The sequence below is a fragment of the Equus quagga genome, chromosome 12 (genome assembly GCF_021613505.1).
Source record: "Equus quagga isolate Etosha38 chromosome 12, UCLA_HA_Equagga_1.0, whole genome shotgun sequence".
Lineage (NCBI taxonomy): Eukaryota > Metazoa > Chordata > Mammalia > Perissodactyla > Equidae > Equus > Equus quagga.
The window spans coordinates 73,699,606-73,717,410 of NC_060278.1; positions in this window are offsets into that span (position 1 = coordinate 73,699,606).

Consider the following 17,805-nt stretch of genomic DNA (forward strand, 5'->3'; position numbering starts at 1 on the left):
TCTTTTAAGTCAGATAGGAAACAAAAAGAAAAATTATAAACCAAAAAATACAATAATATGTCTTTTATATTTTCCTGTATTGTTACCTTTGCCAGATCTTTATTTCTTCATGTTGCTTTGAGTTGCCATCTAGCGTTTTTGTGTCACAACTTACATCTTCATATATTGTGTGGCTATTAACATAGTTAATAGTTATTTTTTATGCTTTTGTCTTTTAAATCTTATACCAGAATTAAAAGTGAAATTACAAACCAAAATTCTAATAATACAGGTGTTTATATTTGCCCATATATATACCTTTACTGGAAAACTTTATATTGTCATATACTTTGATTTACTGTCAACTGTCCTTTGTTTCAACTTGAAGGACTCCTTTTAACATTTTTCATAGGACAGGTCTACTGGCAACAAATTCCCTTAGCTTTTGTTTATCTGAGAATGTCATAATTTCTCATTCTCCATTTTTGATGAATAGTTTTACTGGATATGGAATTTTTGGTTGACAGTTCTTTTTTATTTTTCATTCAGTGCTTTAAATATATTGCCACTGCCTTCTGGCCTGCAAGGTTTCTGCTGAGAAATTGGCTGTTATTCTTATTGAGGATCTCTTGTATGTGACAGGTCACTTCTCTCCTGCTGCTTTCAAGATTTTGTCTTTGTCTTCCAATAGTTTAATTATAGTGTGTCTTTGTGTGTATCTCTTTGAATTTAGCTTGGAGTTCAGTGAAATTCTTGGATGTACGGGTTCATGTATTTCATCATATTTGGGAAATTTTGGGTGTTTATTTCTTCACATATTCTTTCTGCTCTTTTTCTCTTCTCCTTTTAGAAATCTTATAATATTCATGTCGGTATGCTTAATGGTGTACCATAGGTCACTTAGGCTCTGTTCATTTTTCTTTATTCATTTTTCTTTCTGCTCCTCAATCTGGGTAATTTCAAGTTGCCCTGTCTTTGAGTTCACTGATTCTTTTGCCTGCCTGTTCAAATCAGTTGTTGAATTCTACTGAGTTTTTCATTTCAGCTATTGTGTTTTTCAATCCATAATTTCTATTTGGTTCCATTTTATAATTTCTATATTTTTATTGCTATTCCCTATTTGTTCGTGCGTTGTTCTCCTGGTTGCCTTCAGTTCTTTTAGTTCCTTCTATTGATGCTACCTGAGAAGTCACATTAGCCCGATGTGTTTGATGGGCTCTTTGGACAGGCTCTTTGCTGGTCCCAGTGAACCACCAGGCAAATCAAAGCACACGGCCTCAATTTTTGGAGGAATTAGGAGGTACAGCACAAAGCTGTACCAGGAATGCAGGCTGCTGACCCCATGCTTTCTTGCCACAGGGCTAGGAGATGAGGGATGGTTGCTGCTATGTGAAACGCTGAAATTTATCAGCCTCTTTCTTCATCCTCTGGACATTATAAGTATTTGACTAGATGCTGGAATTTCAAAACAGTTGATTCTATTAGTTATTGCCAGTTCAATAGTTGTTTTGATGGAGAGATTGATTCCTGTAGCTTTCTACTCTGATATCTTTTGTGTCACTCAATATATTTCAATATTTGGTAAACCAAATTCTTTATGCTTCTTCTATTATCAGATTTTCTCTAGCCACTTTCCCTTATTAATTTTTTCAGGTAAATGTTAGAATAATTTTTGTCAATTCTTAAAAATAAAGAAAAAAATTATAATTGGATTTTCTTTGTAAATTGAATTGAAATTATTGTTATTTTTTTTTTTTAGCAAGATTAGCCCTGAGCTAACTATTGCCAATCCTCCTCTTTTTGCTGAGGAAGACTGGCCCTGAGCTAACATCCATGCCCATCTTCCTCTACTTTATACATGGGACGCCTACCACAGCATGGTTTTTGCCAAGCAGTGCCATGTCGGCACCCAGGATCCGAACCAGCGAACCCCAGGCTGTTGAGAAGCAAAATGTGTGAACTTAACCACTGCACCACCAGGCCAGCCCCAGAATTATTGTTAATTTTAGGAAAATTGGCTTAATTTCAAGATTATGTCTCTATCCACATAAGATATAGTTCTCTGTTTATTCAAGCTTTCTTCTAAAACCTAGTATAGAGTTATATTTATTAGACAAGACCTGTCCATTTATTGTGATATTTGTTCTTTATTGTTTTATATTTGAGAAATATTAGTGTTCACAATATTGCTATTATGAATGTAATTATTTTCTGTATTACAACTTCCAAAGGGTTATTATTATATAAGAAAAGTATATTTGGTTATTTATTTCATTATTGACTACACTGAATTCTTCCACTAATTCTAATTGTTGTTGCTTTTCTTAAGATTTCTTGAATGTATAATCACATAATTTGCAAATAATAATAATTATTTCATTTCTATTTCCAGTATTTATATCCTGTATATTTTCAGAACAATTGTAAAGAATAGTGATGATTGCACTTGAATTACTGATTGCACTATTGTCCTTCTTTTGTTTCCAGTTTAAATGAGAAAGTGCCTAGTGTTTCAATATTAATCATGATGCTGGCTATTACTGTATATAAATACATATATAAACCTATCTATATATACACATATAAATATATGGAAATTACATTTTAACAAATATTTTTCTATTATTGTATTACTAAAACTATTATATGTCTTAGATATAATTTGAATTACACTATGTGCCTTTTTTGACTGTATTGAGATAATTGTAACTTTCTTGTTTTTTTCATTGACTTATTAGTATAGTAAACCTGTGAATATACTTCTGAAAATTTAGACTTTCTGCATTTTGAGCATCATCCTCCTTTGTGGTGTCATTCAATATATTTTAATATTTGGTAAACCAAATTCTTTATGCTTCTTCTGTTGTCTGATTTTCTCTAGCCACATTCACATATTCAGTTTTAGATGTTTAACTACTGCATTCACTACAGGATTATTTTATTATTTAGATTTTAAATGTAGTAATTTAAATTTTCTTGGAAAATCATCCATTTTAACCAAGTTTTCTTATTAGCATAAAGCTATGCAAATACATTAATAATTCTCTAAAATTTAATATTTTCCTTTAATCATAATTTATTTTGTGGCTACAAAGATAAGTTCACATAGGAACATTATAATCATACACATGTTATATATTATACAGATATATACTAGTATTATATATATTTCATTCACCTCTCAAAAAATACCTTTCATTATAATTTTATAATTTATCTATTACTATTTTTTAACCTATTTAAAAATATTAAGTGATGGGTACTCAGACATGTCACCAAAAGCACTATCTATTAAAAGAATCAATACATTAAACTTCATTAAAATTTAAGAATTTTGTTTTGCAAAATGCCTTGCTAAGATGATAAAAAGAGAAGAAATAGACTGAGAGAAATTATTTGCAAATCACATATCTGACAAAGGACTTGGATCCAGAATATGCTGAGTTTTGTAAACTCAACAGTAAGAAAAGAAACAATCTGTATAGCAATGGGCAAAAGTATTTAAATATTTCACCAAAGAGAATATAGAGATGGCAGATATACATGTGAAAGGATGTTCAACATCACTGGCCATTAGTGAGATGCAAATTAAAGCTGTAATAGATATCACTATATACCAATTAGAAAGACTAAACAGTGTTAATTCCTAATGTTGGTAAGGATATGGAACAACTGGATCTCTCATACGTTGGTAGTGGAAGTATAAAATGGAACCACCACTCTGGAAAACAGTTTGGCAGCTTCTTATAAAGTTAAACATACACTTAATACTTGACCCAGCAATCACATTCTTGGTATTTTTCTTAATATCATGAAAACATACGTTCGTGCAAAATTTGTACAGAATGTTCATAACGGCCTCATTTGTAACTGCCAAAATTTGGAGACAACCCAAATATCCTTTGGGTTGGCTGCATGGATGAACAGTGGTATGTCCATACAATGGAATACTTCTCAGCAATAAAAAGGAATGAACTATTGATGTATGCAACAACTTAGATGGATCTCAAAGCTATTACACTGAGTTAAAAAAAGAGAAAAGCCAATCTGGAAGGATTATATGCCGTGCCATTATATATATGTATATGTGTATATGTATATATCTCTCAAAGTAACAAAATTATAGTAAGAAAGAATAGATCAATGCTTGGTAAGGGATAACATGAGAGATTTTCTTTTTAGTGATTGAACAGTTTTGTATCCTGAGTATGTGATGGTTACTCAAACCAAAACATGTGACAAACTTCACACAAAAAGTTTTTCATACATACAAGAGTGCGTGTAAAAACTAGTGATTCCAAATAAGGTGTGTACCATATTTAATAGTACCGTATCGATGCCAATTTCCTATTTTTAACGTGTTCTGTGATTATGGGAGATATTTTTCCCCAAAATTAATCTGATTGCATGGAACCACACACACCCACACACATGAATGTATATATTCTGCTGAAATCTGACTAAGCTCTGTGTGTTATAATAATGCCAACGTCCTGGATTTTGTATTGTACTAGAGTTACGCAGACGTTACCATTGGGGGAAACTGGTTGAAGAGCAAATATGACCTCTGTATCAATTTTTTTGAACTCTGATGAATCTGTAATTAAATAAAAGGTGTAAAAATATTGATTTCATTATTCTGTTTGTGAATACTACTGCTTAAAGAACACCCTAGTTTCAGCTCTTACATATAAAGAGCTTGGAAATTGTCATTCCCATTTTCAGAAGAAAAAGCTAGACAAACTGAAAACCCATGGCTTTTCTTGTACCCACCAGAGAACTGTGGTTGCAGGATCAGCCTCTCCCCTGACATCTGGAGAGACAGGCAAACCCAGAGAGGTGCAACTGAGATCTGCTTACTTGGAATAAAGCTGCTGGAGCCACATACTGATAGGAACTGTTCAATGTGAATTTTCATGAATTCCTGGAGTCTGAGTATGGACAAGCATGAGAGTAAGAAACCGTGAAGGCTGCTGTGTTAGGGGGCCCCCACACATTTGTGGGCTTTGCTTCCAGGAACCCCACTAGGTTCTCACAGTGAAGATCTAAGACAGACCCCCTCATGGTTCTGGCTGAAGGGAAGAACAATCATTTGAAATATGCCCAGAACCTTCTCCACAATGAAAGCCTGTGCTCCAGGATAAAAAACACTTTGCCAGTACATTATTTCATCTGGGAGAAGGGCATTTCTCCCACCCCAGACTCCTCTGGCCCTTCCATCTCACCTAAGAGAGGAAAAACATAGTCAATAGGGGGTGGGCTTCAAGGCAATCAACTGGGAATGTAGTAGCCAGGTAAGGGAGTAGAAAGCAAAGAGTGGGGAAAAAGGTTATTCCACTGGAGAAACACTTGTGAAGGCCATGGCCTAGAGACATAGGCCCTCTAAAAGACTGAGGTTTAGCTATAATATTATAGAACACTTCCCTATGCCACACTTTACCACAACATCAACAGGGATCCAGAATAACAGTGGATCACAGCTGGAAGAGATGACACAGTCTCCTCTGAAGAGGAATACTGAAGGAAACCCAAAGTCAAAGGGAGACAAAAAGGACACTAGACGAATTTAAGGTCTTTAGTACCTATAGCAAACATTAAACATAGTCCAACTCTTAGTCAGATTAATGTAAAACCTCACAGTAAATGCCAACGTACCTCAGTTCCTACTACCTAATAGAACATGTCCATCTTTCAACAAAAAATTACACGGTATGCCAATAGGCAACACACAGATTTTGCGGTTATTTGTTACGCAGCATTTTACAGTAGCAAGCTGACTAATAAAGAAATGATCTTCTTTAAATATCATCGAAATTATTCTGTGCCTCATTTATGGCATGTGAAGATATTTATGGCATGAGGTTGAAATCCCAGGGCCCCCGTCACTGAGCTCTAGAATCCATCACTAAGTTGGACTTGAGACCACACCTCCCATGGGCTGCTCCCACCAATGACTGAGCATATCACAGCTTATACTAAGGCAGGTACATTTCTAGAAGACACAGGACTTCTCGGGTGACTGGCTTTGGCTCAAGGGTGCCCTGATGGCCTTGCTGAAACTTAGACTTCAAAATAATCTAGGAAGCTTTCACCCCATCTTCCTTCACTCTCACTTTTTCCCCAGGTCAGATGTGCATTGTGGTCTGACCCCTCTCCCAGCTTTTCCCAGCTCCTGCCTCATTTTTTCTCACAGGTGTTTCTCCTAAAAAAAATCCTCTGTGTTTAATCCTTTCTTCGTATCTCTTTCCTAGGACACCTGGACTAGCATAGTCTCTTATCCCTTCACTACTCCAGACTTATAAACAGTGTTCCCTGGTGGGCACTTTTAAATCACAGATATCCATAGAGAGAAATTGTCTGTATTCTTTAGATTTATTTTTCTAGGAACACAGAGAAATTCAGAGAACTTTCTTAAAAGCCCTCTCAGGGTTTGTTTATAATCACTTGAGGTTCAAGCTGAAATGTCCTTTTAAAAATCAATGTCACATCCTTTACTACAAACTGGCATCACAATTCAAAGAAAAGGAAAGGTAGAGTCTGTTCGTAAGATTCTGTGTGATAGCCACACACTTCACGGATCCTTAAACAAGGCAGGCAAGATGAAATTTAATTATGAATCTTAAACACACTGAGGTTTTGTGGACACATGGCCCCTGAATTAGCTTATGAAGTGACTGGGTTAATAGGACACAGTTGGATCTTTGCAATTATATAGCTCTGACCTTGGTTTTATTTCCCTGAGGTCTGAGGGATTTGGAGGCTAGCAACAGATTTTAAATAGATTAAGTGGCATGTGTGTTGTGTATATATCTGTAAAGTAGGCCAGTTGCATATTCTTTACTTTCATAATAGCGTGTATGTGTGGTTCAAGAATTGTCTCTTTTGTGTATTCAATTGTGAACCCCACACCCCAGCTAAAACTCACAACAGAGCCGAAATCATAATTTCCTTGAAGCTATTAAATACTTATGGAAAACGAATGATGTATTGAAGCCAATTTTCAATTTGAGACTCTGGGAGTTTTGTATTCTCAGGGACAGTTAAGATCCTTTTTAGTGTCATGTGTCCAAAAATACCCTTGAGGAAAAAGCTCCTTGATATTGGTTTGGCAACAAATTTTCAGCTATGACACCAAAAGCACAGGCAATAAAAGCAAAAAGAAACACTAGGACTACATCAAACTAAAAATCCTCTGCACAGCAAAGGAAACAATCAGAAAAATTAAAAGGCAACCTAGAGAATGGGAGAAAATATTTGTAAACCATATATCTGATAAGGGGTTAATTTCCCAAATACATAAGGAATTCATACAACTCAATAGAAAAAACCAACTAACCTGATTAAAGATGGGCAAAGGATCTGAATAGACATGTTTCCAAAGAAGACATGTAAATGGCCAACAGATACATGAAAAGATGCTCAACATCACTAATTGCCAGGGAAATGCAAATGGAATCCACAGTGAGATATTACCTCAAACCTGTTAGGATTGCTATTATTTAAAACACAATAGATAACAAGTGTTGGCAAGGATATGGAGAAAAGCGAACCTGGTACAGTGTTGGTGGAATGTAAATTGGTACGGCCACAACGTGAAACAGTGTGGAGGTTCCTCAAAACACTAAAAATAAAGCTACCATATGACCCAGAAATCTGACTTTTAAGTATATATCCAAAGGAGTTGAAATCAGGATCTCAAAGAGATATCTGCATTCCTATGTTCACTGCAGCATTATTTCCATGAGCCAAGATATGGAAACAACCTAATGTCCATTGACGGATGAACAGATAAAGAAAACATGATATATACATGTAATAGAGTATTATTTAGTTGTGAAAAAGAAGGACATTCTGCCATTGGCAACTACATGGGTAGACCTGGAGGACATTACGCTAATTGCAATAAGCCAGATACAGATAGACAAGTACTGTATGGTCTCACTTATACGTAGAATCTAAAATAGCCAAACTCATAGAAGCAGAAAGTGGAACGGTGGTTATCAGGGACTGGAGGAAGGGGAAAGTGGAGAGATGTTGGTCAAGTTTCAGTTTTGCAAGATAAATAAGTTCTGGAGATCTAACGCATAGCATGGTGACTATAGGTGACAACACTATGTACTTGAAATTTGCTAAGGAGGTCAATCCTAAGTATTCTCACCACCAAAAAAAGAAAAAAAATCTATATGAGATAATGGATATGCTAATTAGCTGCATTGTGGTGATTATTTCACAATGTATATGCATGTCAAATCATCAAGTTGTACACTTTAAATATATACAATAAAAAAATAATACCCTTGAAGTCAAACTTGCTTGGGTCAAGCTGGAGATGAGGTAAAAAGGACACAACATTTCTAAACAAGTAAATTACCCAAAAGTCATTTGAATTTATGTGGGCGAATGAATCAAAGCACTTCGGCATGTTCACACTCAGGCACCCACACAGCTGACAACACCTGGCTGAGAAGCCATCAGTCCACGCTGGTTGTTCTCACAGGTACAACTAATCTGCTGTAAGACCTATTAAATCAGGCTTTGGACAACAGGCTATTCATCAAAATTGCTAGAAAGAAAAAAGTCCATGGAAAAATGGTTAATCCTTTGTTTCTGTAGAGAAAGAACCTTAGTTGGAAAGGTAGAAAACATTTTTGAAAGGAAGATATTTGAACTGTCACTATCTTATAAGAATAATAAGTAAAAGATCTTCATTAAAATGAGTCTTTGTACCACACCAGAAAATGTGGAATATACGCTTTTCTCATAAAGAAGGGGAGTGCCTCTTTAGTCAGAACTCAATTCTGCATTTCCTTGATTTACACATGGAAAGAATTCCAATTCTCTATTTTGTACTGGCTGGCATGTGAACCTCTAGCTGGCTCAAGGAATTCTGATGAAATGCAGGACAATGACACCTTGAAAGATGGTGACAGTGTATCCACTTGAAAAGTAATTGCTCCTGGCTTCACACACAGTAACTTCGAGATAGAAAATACATTCAGCATAGCAAATGCCAAGAATGCTTCGAATCCAACTTGAGTCCCTCCCTTATCGTTTTGGGGAAGCAAGTGGGATAAGAATAATGCCAAAAAGCATTGTTTATCTTATCAAAATTTAGTGTTTAAATGTTCTGTGTTCTCATCTTTCTTTCTGTTTCTCTCCCTCTTCCTCTCTCTCTCACATTCTCTATTTTTCTAATGCTTTGCTACTTTTTTATGTAGGGCTTCCACCCAAAACTATTAACTGAATTTATTTTTCAAAGACTAATTACTCTTTTTAAATGTAAAGTTCTGGAGACATTCTGTCTTTTTTAATGTTTTTAATTTAATTTAATTAACTTTTGATAGGTTGCAAAGAACTAACTCAACTGGACTCATTTTAATTTTTTTTTTTTGAGGAAGATTAGCCCTGAGCTAACTACTGCCAATCCTCCTCTTTTTTCTGAGGAAGACTGGCCCTGAGCTAACCTCCGTGCCCATCTTCCTCCACTTTATATGTGGGATGCCTACCACAGCATGGCTTTTGCCAAGCAGTGCCATGTCTGCACCCGGGATCTGAACCAGCGAACCCCGGGCTGCTGAAGCGGAATGTGCAAAATTAACTGCTGTGCCACTGGGCCAGCCCCTCATTTTAATTTTTTTATATGTAATGTCTGATGCATACAAAAGAATATATGTTACATATATGCAAAATATGTAGCATAGCACTAACAACCCAGGAAACTTCCCCCATGTTATTTTCAGCTATTATTAATATTGATGCATTCATTTCCTCCCTGTCTGCCCTATAGCCCTGTCTCCCCTCAACCCTTGAAGTAACCATTATTCTAAATTTTGTTTTTTGTGATTAGTTTGTCTCTTTAGTACATAGCCCTAAATGTATTGTTCAGTTTAGCTTGGTTTTGTTTGTTTCATGAGGAAGACTGCCACTGAACTAACATCTGTGCCTATCTTACTCTATTTTCTGTGAGATGCTGCCACAGCTGGTTTGACAAGTACTGCTAGGTCCACGCCCAGGTTCCGAACCTGTGAACCCTGGGCTGCTGAAGTGGAGCACTCGAACTTAACCACTGCTCCCCTGGGCCAGGACCTGTTTAGTTTTGATTTTATTAAAAAGGTATCATACTGCACACAGTTTTTGTGGTACTGGCTTTTTTCCCTCAATAGCATTCTTATTTTTCAATGCATCTATTGGTTGCAAGGACTACACTCCATTCATTTTCACTACTGTCTAATACTCTACTGTACAAATATGTCATAATCATTGTGCTGTCCCTGGATTAATGGACTGGATATGAAATCTTTTTCACATATCTTCTTTCAGTTTATGGCATGTCTTTTCATTTTCCCCATGGTATCCTTGATAGCCAGTTTTTATTTTTATTTATTTTTTAATTTTAATTTTAATTTTTTTGAGGAAGATTAGCCCTGAGCTAACATCTGCTGTCAATCCTCCTCTTTTTGCTGAGGAAGACTGGCCCTGAGCTAACATCTGTGCCCATCTTCCTCTACTTTATATGTGGGACGCCTGCCACAACATGGCATGCCAAGTGGTGCCATGTCTGCACCAGGGATCCAAACCGGTGAACCCCGGGCCACCGAAGCAGAATGTGTGCACTTAACTGCTGCACCACTGGGCCGGCCCCAACCAGTTCTTAATTTTAATGTAGTCAAATGCATCAATTTTTTGTGTGTGTTTGTACTTGTGACTTATTTAAGATAACCTTCCTTCCCCGAGGTTATAGACATAGTCTTCTTGCTATTTTAGTTTGCCTTTTAAATTTGTCTTCAATCTATCAGAAATATATTTTTTGTGGAGGCTATTTCATTAGGTGAATACAAGTTTAGAATTTTATATCTTCCTGTTTTAAACTTTTTTATCATTATACAAAAACCCTTTCTACTGCAACCTTGTTTTTGTCTTGCAGTCTTTTTTGATTTATTTTAATATAATTATACCAGACTTCTTTTGGTTCATATTTGCTTTGTATATTTTCCCCTATATTTTTACACTCAAATTTTCCATGCCCTTGTGTGTTGGGTGTATCTCTTATAAAAAGCATGTAGATGGATTTGTTTTAGTATAATTTGACCAAATTTCAAGGATTGGACATTATCAATGAAATTTAACCTTTCAGCTGGAACTCTTTTCTTATTTCATGTAAGTAAAGGTACAGAGGGTGCTATCTTGTAAAAATTATTAAAATTTGAATTGAATTGATTGATAGATTGAATTCTATCACATAAGTGATTATTACCATAAAGATGAATCAGCAGTTTTAAAAGAAGTTAATTTTATCCCCAGCCTGATTCGTTCAGAACAGCTTGTGGGGACACAGCCCTAAGTATACATGATGTTTCCCGGATCATCTCAATTCTTATGAAGAAATATCTTCCAAGGAGAAACAAAAATGGCTCTATCAAAGCTTATAATAACACATTCTACAATACGTTCTGTTGGACATAATCTAAGCAGAGTGAATACCTAGTTATCTAATCACATTTATTTTTTATTTCATTTAGCAATTCAGCAAGGGAAATGCCCAGGTGCAACTAGAGAGGACTTTGAAAGGGGTCCCCCAACCCATCCTCCCCCTCTTACCAGGGAAGGAAGTATTTTCTCCCATTAGGAAGATCATTGAAGCCACCGTTACAGTTCTGAAGGTCTGAGCCCAGGGAAGAAAGTAAGAGATTATCCACAGGGAAGCAAGGGCTTCGTGTGCTTGTCAGTTGTAAAAGAAGTCTTCCGATCTTGGATGGGATCTTCAAATAAGTGGATGTCACAAGCTATCGGCTAATTTAGGATGGGCTCAGCTGGATTGACTTGGCTCTACTCTCCATGTCCTTCATTCTCCAGCAGGCTTGCCTAGACATGTTCACACAGACACTACAGAGAGCAAGAGATGCAACCCCAATATGCAAGTACTCTTTAAGCCTCTTCTTGCATCATCCTTGCTAACATCCCATTGACCTTTTAAAATAAGTCATATAATCTAAGTGAGCTTAGAGCCAGACTAGGAAGGCACTATAATAGTATAAAGCAGAGGGTGAGGATACTGGTGGGGGGGAGTGTTGGGGCCATTAATTCAATCAATCTACCACACAGACAAATTTCCCTCCCTGAGTCAGAAATGCAGGATATGAGCAAAATAGCAAGACTGTTTCAGAGAAGGCTGACAGGGAGACATTTTCCCCACGGAAAGGCAAGTTTCAGCTGAGGCAGATCTCTGAAGGACAAGCTCGTCCTTTAGCCTGGGTCCCTCCCCAATCTTTGCTGGCTTTTTGAATAGCCAGAGCATCTGATTGCCGTGAATCAATTTTTACAAGGGGGAAGAAGCAACCACAAAGAAGTAGACATGTTTGTCCAACATTGCATTTATGGCAGGAAGCAAGATGATAAAGTAACAAAGCCCATAAAGGGATAGTATATTTCTTCTCAAGGATAGAGAGAGCTTTTGGACAAAAGACCAGTCCCTTGTAACTGCTATGAGGGAAGTGTTGATCCCTGATTTACATAAACTGTGGGCATCTCCTTTGAATTTTAGAAAAACTGCAGATTGAGAAATACAGATCCATTGAGAGGGAACAGGTAGATTTCTGAGGCACAACAACAAAGTACTAAGGAGCCTTGATTTGGGATAATAAAATGCATTCATAATTTCCATATATTATATTTCAAGACATTCCTTTATTGTTTATCATGTGTGTCTATGTGTGTGCACATGTGTGATAGTCACACTACAAACTTGATGTATAATTTTAGTTTATTTGGGTTGGTTCCACAGTGTTATATTAATGCACATTTTTGCGTTCACTGCTAGGAAACAGGGCAATAAATCTTAGGAGATTCAGACCTAATCTGTATTGCCATACCAGAATGAAAAGCTAGATTTCTGCACGTATTTTAAGCTGTCTCCTGCCTTAATGCATTGTGTCATGTTCTTAGCAGTTTCTCCCATAGAAGATAGGCTCTCAATGTGCATGTCAGCTTGGGGGGAATCTTGCTCCTATGTATTAGCTGCTGACTCCCTTAATCCTGTTAGAATTTAATTTCCCTTGATTGAATGTGGTGTTATCACCAGGTGCTGAGTGGCCCTTTCCTATCAGTATATATAAATCCTGTTAGTCATTCCCAGACTGCAGATGTTCCAGAGTCTTCTGAGGTCAGACTCTTCTGAAGAAACATTTGCTCTCAGGTTCATCTGATACAGAAAGTGAAAGTCAAACCTTTGGACACAAATGTCTTATTTTTGTGTGTCTGGCTGAGTTGCGGGACTGAGGCATCTCTGTTGATGGCCTGTGAGAGTCCCTGTAGTTTTCAGTCACTTCTGCATTAAATAACAAGTTCAAAGCCTGAAAAAATCTTTTGATTAAATTGTAAGGTGGCCATAAATTAGTAAGATATTGACCCGTAAATATCTGTATGGTTTTCAATTCTTCCAATTTTACCAAACAAAGCATTTCCTTTTTATATGTGTGACCTGCTTTAACTGCTTGTCCCGGGCAACTCTGCCCAGCAGTTGCTGAGATTTGTAATGAAATCGATTCTCAGTGATCCCAGTGTCTTGGGTTCCCTGTGAGAGAGTCTTCCCACTCCCAGCTTCCTCTTTCTGCGTCTCATCTGTTGGCCATTTCCTGCTAATTACCTTCCTTCACCAAACGAAGGAAAGCCAATTCTGTTCACAGTCAGTTTTGCTACTTGTTAGCACTTCTAATTATTTTTTCAAAAATTTGATTTAAGAAGAAATTATTGGATAAATTGAGGTGTTGGGGCATCTGTGGATTTCAGGCATTAATTAAAATAAATCCACTTCATTACTAACAAATGAGTTTGGTATATATACTGATAATTTTTTAAAGCTACAATTTAACTATTTCACTGACATCAGTTTGGTTTACTAAATGTCGTCTAAATATTCTGCAGCATGCTGTGATTTAAGATAATTCAGATAAAGATGTTGCCCTCAAAGCAATGAGTTTGCTGTCAGATTTTTTCAAGGATCTCAAAATCAAAAGCATTCAGGTCAGCTTTACAAAAGAACTGGGACAGGTGACAATGTGCAGATCCTAGGCCCCAGCTACAGAGGGGGAAACCAGCTTTATTAAGCATGGTCATTGTTTCTATGCAGGAATGTTGGTCCACTGCTGTCAGAATTTCTGATTTTTCAAGAGGAACAAGGATTTTAGATTTTTACCCAACATCTCATAATCTATAAATGTTAACCTTCATGCTATATTTATGTGATTTTTCTACTACCTTTACCATATGTGTACCTTGCCAGTGAGATTTATTCTTTCATATATATTCTTTTTTAAAAAAATATTTTATTGAGGTCACATTGGTTTATAACATTGTGTGAATTTCAGGTGTACATCAGTATATTTCAACTTCTGTATAGACTGCCTCATGCTCACCACCAAAAGTCTAGTTTCCATCCATGATACACATGTGCTCCTTTATCCTCTTAGCCCTTCCCCCATCCCTTTCCCCTCCGGTAACCACCAAGCTGTTCTATCTATCTGTTTGTTTGTTTGTTTATCTTCTACATATGAGTGAATCATACAGTATTTGTCTATGTCTGACTTATTTCATAATACTCTCAAAGTGCATCCATGTTGTCGCCAACGGCACAATTTTGTCTTTTTCTATGGCTGAGTAATATTACATTGTATATATATATATGTATACATACATATGTATACCTATATACATACATATACATATATACATACATATATGTATATACCACATCATCTTTATCCATTCATCTGTTGACTGGCACTTGGGTTGCTTCCAAGTCTTAGCTATTGTGAATAATGCTGCAATGAACACAGGGGCGCAAATATCTTCTTGCATTAGTGTTTTCATGTTCTTTGGATAAATACCCATAAATGGAATAGCTGCATCATATGGTATTTCTATTTTTAATTTTTTGAAATATCTCCATACTGTTTTCCAGAGTGGCTGCACCAGTTTACATTCCCACCAGCAGTATATGAGGGTTCCCTTTTCTCCACTTCCTCTCCAATACTTCTTATTTCTTGTCTTTTTAAGAATAGCCATTCTGATGGCTGTGAAGTGACATCTCATTGTAGATTTGATTTGCCTTTCCCTAATAATTAGTAATGTTGAACATCTTCTCATGTGCCTCTTGGCCATCTGTAAATCTTCTTTGGAAAACTGTCTGTTAGTATCCTCTGCCCTTTTTTTTCCTTTTTTTGAGGAAGATTCGCCCTGAGCTAACTACTGCCAATCCTCCTCTTTTTGCTGAGGAATACTGGCCTTGAGCTAACATCCATGCCCATCTTCCTCTACTTTATATGTGGGACACCTACCACAGCATGGCATGCCAAGCGGTGCCATGTGTGCACCCGGGATCTGAACCAGCAAACTCTTTTCCCCCGAGAAGTGTAACGTGCACACTTAACCACTGCACCATCTGGCCAGCCAGCCCCCTGCTCATTTTTTGGTCAGGTTGTTCATTTTGTTGTTGTTGAGTTGTATGAGTTCTTTATATATTTTGGAAATTAACCCCTTCTCAGATATATGATTTGCAAGTATTTTCCCCCAGTTGGTGAGTTGTCTTTTTGTTTTGTTGATGGTTTCTTTTGCTGTGCACAAGTTTTTAGTCTGATGTCGTCTCATTTGTTTATTTTTCTTTTGTTTCCCTTGTCCGAGTAGACATGGTAATTCAAAAAGATACTGCTAAGACTGATGTCGAAGAGTATACTGCGTATGTTGACCTCTAGGAGTTTTATGGTTTCAGGTCTTACATTCAAGTCTTTAACCCATTTTGAGTTAATTTTTGTGTATGGTGTAAGATAATGGTCTACTTTCATTCTTTTGCATGTGGTTGTCTACTTTTCCCAACATCGTCGTTGAAGAGACTGTCTTTTCTCCATTGCATGTTCCTGGCTCCTTTGTCAAAGAGTAGCTGTCCATAGATGTGTGGTTTTATTTCTGGGCTCTCAGTTCTGTTCCATGATCTGTGTGTTTGTTTTTCTGCCAGTACCATGCTGTTTTGATTACTATAGGTTTGTAGTATATTTTGAATTTAGGTAGTGTGACATCTCCAGCTTTGGTCTTTTTCCTCAGGATTCAGTTGGCTACTTGGGGTCCTTTTATTGTTCCATATAAATTGTACCATTCTTTGTTCTCTTTCTGTGAAGAATGTCATTGAGATTCTAATTGGGATTGCAGTGAATCTGTGGATTGCTTTAGGTAATATAGATGTTTTAACTATGTTTATTCTTCCAATCCATGAGCAGAACTATCTTTCTATTTCTTTAGGTCTTCTTCAATTTCTCTCAATAATGTCTTATAGTTTTCAGTGTATAGGTCTTTCAGATCCTTGGTTAAATTTATTAATAGGGATTTTTTTCTTTTCGTTGTGATTGTAAATGGAATAGCTTTCTCAATTTCCATTTCTGCTAGTTTGTTACTATATAGAAATGCAACTGATTTTTGTATGTTGATTTTGTACTCTACAACTTTACCATATTTGTTGACTATTTCTCATAGTTTTTGGTGGATTCTTTAGGGTTTTCTATATATATAGAATCATGTCATCCACAAACAGTGAGTTTTACTTCTTCCTTTCGAATGTGGATCCCTTTTATTTCTTTATGTCGCCTAATTTCTCTGGTGAAAACTTCCAGTACTATGTTGAATAAGAGTGGTGAGAGTGGGCATCCTTGTCTTGTTCCTGCATTCAGAGGAATAGCTTTCAGTCTTTCACTGTTAAGTATGATGTTGGCTGTGGGTTTGTCATAGATGGCCTTTATTATGTTGAATTACTTTCCTTCTGTACATCTTGTCAAAGGCTTTCTCTGCATCTATTGAGATGATCATGTGATTTTTATTCTTCATTTTGTCAATGTGGTGTATTACATTGATTGATTTGCAGATGTTGAACCATCCCTGTGTCCCTGGAATTAATCCCACTTGATCATGGTATATGATCTTTTTAATGTATCATTGTATTTGATTTGCTAATATTTTGCTGAGGATTTTTGCATCTGTGCTCATTGATGATGTTGGCCTATATTTTACTTTTTTGAGTTGTCATTGTCTGGTTTTGGTATCAGGGTAATGTTGGCCTTGTAAAATGATTTACAAAGCATACCCTCCCCTTCAATATTTTGAAAGAGTTTGAGAAGGACAGTTATTAAATCTTCTTTGAATATTTGGTAGAATTCACCAGAAAAGCCATCTGGTCCTGGACTTTGTTTTGGAAGGGTTTTGATTACTGTTTCAATCTCTTTACTTGTGACTGTTCTATTCAGATTCTCTATTTCTTCTTGATTCAGTGTTGGGAGGTTGTATGATTCTAAGAATTTATCCATTTCTCCTAGGTTGTCCAATTCATTGGCATATAGATTTTTTTAGAATTCTCTTATAGTCCTTGTATTTCAGTGGTCTCCATTGTAATCTATCCTCTTTAATTTCTGATTTTATTATTTGAGTCTACTCTCTTTTTTCTTAGTGAGTCTGGCTAAGTGTTTGTGAATTTTATCTTCTCAAAGAACCAGATTTTAGTTTCACTGATCCTTTCTATTCTTTTTTTTAGTGCTATTTTGTTTATTTCTGCTCCAATTTTTACTATTTCCTTCCATCTACTGACTTTAGGCTTTGTTTGTCCTTCTTTTTGTAATTTGTTTAGGTATAATGTAAGCTTGTTTATTTGAGATTTTTCTTGTTTGTTGAGATGGACCTGTGTTGCTATAAACTTCCCTCTTAGTACTGCTTTTGTTATTTCCCATAAGTTTTGGTATGTTGTGTTCATGTTCACTTGTCTCCAGGTATTTTTTTATTTCTCCTTTGATTTAT